General features: G+C 40.6%; 1 pseudogene; it reads right to left on the minus strand.

Moving 5' to 3' along the window:
• Nucleotides 1–572: 572 nt before the first annotated feature.
• On the minus strand, nucleotides 573–4,348 carry LOC149215002 (ras-related protein RABA4b-like; annotated as a pseudogene).
• Nucleotides 4,349–5,097: the final 749 nt, after the last annotated feature.

Below are 5,097 nucleotides of genomic sequence, written 5' to 3' on the forward strand. Positions count from 1 at the left end.
TACGCCCAAATTTTTGAAATTTAGATGTAAATATGCAATAAATCAATTGTACATACTACTAAAAACAATAAAGAGCAATTGCAGTTGCATAAATCAACTCCTAGCTCTTGCTCATTTATAAGAATTATTGCTTCTATTCTTTTTGCTTTCAACTTTTGTATTAAATTGTCAACTTAAATTTAATAGAAAAAGTAGACTTGGTATGACATATTCATCAGTTTTGCTGTGAAAGAACAATTAATTAAAAAAAAGGCCTGCCTTTACAAGAAGGTGAACATTATAGGCCATGGATCAATTAAGTCTAGCACAGATCTGTCAAAACCCTTGATCTTGTATTCCTCATATGTATCACAAATTTGTCATGATCTTTTATGCCTCAGATACATCCAATGTCGGCCTCTCCTCTGGAATCTGAATGGCCATAGACCCAATTATGAAAATGAATAGCACTATGAATAACAACATCCTACCCTATTAGCCTTATTATCATCATATGGAGTTAGATCCAGTGTTCTTCCTCACGTAATGGACCTGAGCCCAGGCCCATCATCCTGGCTTGCAGTCAGGGCCTTTTAACTCACCACCTTGGAGACCTCACAGAGGACAATGAGAAATGAATTCTCAACATTGGTGGCATCAAGAGCATAAGTCTCAAGAAAAAACAAGTCCTCCTTCTCTGCATACTATCTAGCATCCTCTGTTGGGACTTCCCTCCATAAATCATATTTGTTGCCAACAAGCATGATCACAATGTTTTTGTCTGCATGCATTCTCATCTCTTCAAGCCACCGAGGTACATGCTCAAATGACTACCATTTGGAGATATAGTGCACAATTAGTGACCCTAGATCTCCTGTGTAATAAGCACTTGTCATTGCCCGGTACTTGCTTGTCTTTGGTTCCCAACAAAACCAGTCAATATGGGCATATCAAACTTAATAGACAACTATATCTCAGTAAAATTTAGATTTATGTTGGGGTGGCAAGAGGGGGAGGGATTCTCATTAATCCCGAAGGAATCATTTAATATAGTTATGATTGGGGGCTAGGCCGAAAGACCAATAACCAAGCTAAGGCTTCTGGAATGCTCTTGGGATTAATCTTGGCTCATAGAAATAGGATAAAAAAGGTTCAAGTGTTAGGAGACTCCATTATAGTTATAAGGCATATGATTAATACTTCAAAGGCTAAGATATCTACACTGAATCAAATCATAATGAGAGCCCAGAACTTGATCCTCGCTTTTGACTCAGTGGCCATCTACCATGTCTTGAGGGGAAATAATCATGATGCTGACAAACAAGCCAATAAGGCAAGCCATCTGGAGGAAGAAAAATGTGTCATCGACGATGTCGTGAGCACAACAAAAATACCTTAATAAATTGAAGAGTGTCATGTGTAGGTCGGAAACAAAGCCCCAGTGGATAGAAATGGAGGTGGAAAAGTTGAATCTATCATTCGATAATAAAATGAAGCTCCACCCTTCTCCCCCTAGTTCTCTCCTGCCATCTCCCCTCACCACCCCCCCCCCCCCCCCCCCCCCCCCACCCTTTCCACCTCCCCTCCCCCACCTTCCCCCCACCTCCCTTGCCCTATCTCCCATCCCCCTCCCCCCCCCCCGCCTCCCTTGCCCTATCTCTCATCCCCCCTCCCCTCCCTCATTCCCTCCCCTTCCCCCTTCCCTGTGGCCCCTCCCCACTCTAACACTCACCTCTGCGCTATAACCTCTACCCTGATCTCCTTCTCCCCCTATCACATCACCCTTTGCAAGGTCCTGCTAGCCATGCAGACTCGTGGCAAGTCGGACACCTAGACTTGCTCGAAACGTGGCATCCCATGGAAATTTGGTACCACACCTATTTCACGAATAAGTCACAACGTGCGGCCTCAATGTCTCGGCCTTGGTTCTTGGAGAAATGGGCGGCGCATGCAGGGAATTGAGTTTTACAGAGCAAAATTTAATTCAAATCTTCAGTGAGGTTAGGCTCGTTCGTGGGAGAATTGTGGGAATGACCGATAAAGCACAGGAGCCTACTGGGAATTTAACCAAGGAGAGTGGATTTATGATGGAATACTCATGCAATCTCGATTTCAGAAATCTCCTAGCTCATCTCTACATCACCTCTAGGTCAGGCAGCAGGTATAAAGTGCATACAAGTATGTGGATTTTGTATTTCATAAGGTCTGAGAGTGGGATGGTGGCCTCTGCAAAAGCCTGGTGGCTAGAGATGAGGCTATTGTGTATTAGTTTCAGTGTCATGGAGGTTGGGCGTTATGATGTGAAGAGCAGTAAGGACGGTAGGAAGGTCTGTCTGTCTGAGGTTTGGAAGCAAAATCAAGAAATCTTGAGCATAATTGGCAGGTCACGGGTTTTGGGCTTGGGTTGTCTGGAGTGTTTGTAGTCGGACTATATTTGGGACACTAGGTGGGTTAGTAATTCTCTCCAGAAGCGGGAGGAGAATTGGAGTAGGAGGGAGGTGGGATGGTGCATTCTCGCTAAGGGTTAGGGCAGTCTGTTGTGGGCACGATAAGGTGCTTGACTGTGGGAGATCGAGGAAAACAGTGCCAATTTTTGGAGCACGATAAAAAGTGCAAATTTGGAAGCCAAGATGCAGTCTATTGTGGGCACGATAGGGTGCTTGACTATGGGAGATCGAGGAAAATAGTGCCAATTTCTGGAGCACGATAAAAAGTGCAAATTTGGAAGCCAAGATGTAGAGGTCTGAAGACAGTTCATGGTCGAGCATGTGGGGAAGCCGCAGGCCAAGGTCGGGTGGGCAGAGAGTTGGTTCCTCAATGCAAGGTGGCAGACATAGACCCTCCTATCTCACCTATATCCAAGATCATTGGGACTTGCGGGAAGCACTGTTAGAACTTCAACGCAGCATGCATCAGCAAATGCATGAGAATATGAACATGCAGGAAAGGGAAATTGAGAAAAAGGAACGTATCAGGAAACTCGAGGACGAAGTGGATGCTCTACGTCACCAACTGGATAATTTGAAGCTCAAGGTGGATGGAATAGAGGATGGTTTGGAGGCAAATGTGGAGGATGAGACAGACCATAGAAATCCCAAGGATTCAGAAGAGGCCTCCCAGGGATTGGATCTAAACAACCCAGTTCCTATGGATATCTGACCACCTTTGTATGGTTTTTGTTTTTGTGTTATAAAAATGTTAAATTTTAAATGTAATATCTCTTACTTCAATTATGTCGAATATATAGTTGTAGATATCCAAGAATGGGAAATGTTTGTAACCAGGATAGAAATATCTACTGTAATAGTCTAGATGGACCAAGAAATTTGTATCAACTTGTTGAAGCAGTGAAAAAACAATGTAAAGACCCGATTTTGTTGTGAATGGGAACAACTTTTTAATATAAACTATACTCATTCTGGTTGAAAAAAAAAATAGATTTATGTTGATTTCAATTCACATGAATTCTATCGTGAAATTTAAAAAAAATAATAAACTTAAACCTTATTATAAAGCAAACATCTCTACAATTTCAATGCCTAATGTTTCATATTGAAAAAGAAGAAATAATGGACAATGTCTTGTTTTCTGGCCATGCTTATTTGCAAATGCTTGTTGGCTATGACTCAACCAAAATACAATTATGTATATACAACTTTTAAACATAAATGATCAAGGTTTGTTGCAAAGAGATTTGAAAATGAGAAATAGTGGAGCATGGCTTTCTTTAAAAACTTTTTGGGTGGGAAAAGTTTCAACCAGAATACAATTACTTATATACTACTATCAAACTTAATTGATCAAAGGTTTGCTGCAAAGAGATATGATACACCACATAATTTTATGTTATTGCATTTCCTCAATAAAAGATATGCACAACTCTCACTCTTGAGGAATAAGCTTTCAATTCACACTTCTAATAAGGAGAATTCGGGGTGTTCAAATATTAGCAAACACTCCATGTCAAAATTCAAATTAATATGCTTCAAAGCATGAAAACTCCTTACTGCTTGGGATCTTGTTCAAGGCCATATATATTCATGTCTAGAACTTGAATACAAAGAGGATCTTCATGCAACTCTTATGTCTATTGATATAGGTTGTAACTAATATATGTTGTAACTAGTAAAATGGATTGCATTAAAAGAAACGAAAAAAAAAAGTTTGTATAACACCTTTCTTGGCCTACAGTATCCCAGATATGAGCCTTGACCATCTTGTTCTCAATGAATATTGGGTTGGTTTGAAACTCTATGCCTAGTGTAGCTTGAGATTCCCAGCCAAATTCATCCTTGGAGAATCTAGACAGCAGTTGTGATTTTCCCATAGCAGAGTCCCCAATAATCACCATCTTGAAAATGTAATCAGTCTTCTCTTCTTGATGTCCATATCCCATTACCATGACGAGCTACAGACAGTTATCGAATTCAATCTCTTCACCACTAAAACTATGTCAAAGCTCTTGTTTCCCATAGGTCCTTCCATGGATTGAGCCATCTAACCTTCCTTCACTTCATTCAACAATACACTTGCCACTGCAATTATTGTTTTTAAAAAAAATCCAGTATTGATTAGACCCACTTCATTTTCACATAATAAATCAATAGTTTGTTGAGGACCCAAATCCCAAAACACTGAGATTGCTAAACCTAGCAGTCGCAATTCTGAAAAAGAGTACTGGGAAATTGGGAATTCGAGGCTTATGAAGAAAAAATATGTTGACACCTAATCCTTGTGATTGGGTGAATCTATGTAAATAGATAAATAAGAAATATGAACAGTCATCGAGAGATGAACTGAACAGTCTCTCCCTCATGTATATAATGAAGACCTACCTGATGGAATAACACACGAATCATTTTTGCCCTATGGAGTTACTGCCTAGACTGACATGGTATCAGAGCCAACTCCTTCTTTTTTTAGCTTTTATGTCCCTTGTAACTCCCTAGTCTGCTCTCCATATAGAAGCACTACTCCTCCATACAATTCGTTGTCCATATAATTCAGTGCCTGACATTTTCGCTGTCCATATACTTCAATGCCTGTACGCTTGTCTGCTACACTGCTTACGCTCTCTGGCTCTCTGGGCTGTCCATAAACGTTTTCTGCCATACTGTT

Source organism: Pinus tabuliformis, chromosome 1_1, assembly GCF_031772625.1.
Source record: "Pinus tabuliformis cultivar Carrire ecotype Pingquan chromosome 1_1, CPIR1, whole genome shotgun sequence".
Lineage (NCBI taxonomy): Eukaryota > Viridiplantae > Streptophyta > Pinopsida > Pinales > Pinaceae > Pinus > Pinus tabuliformis.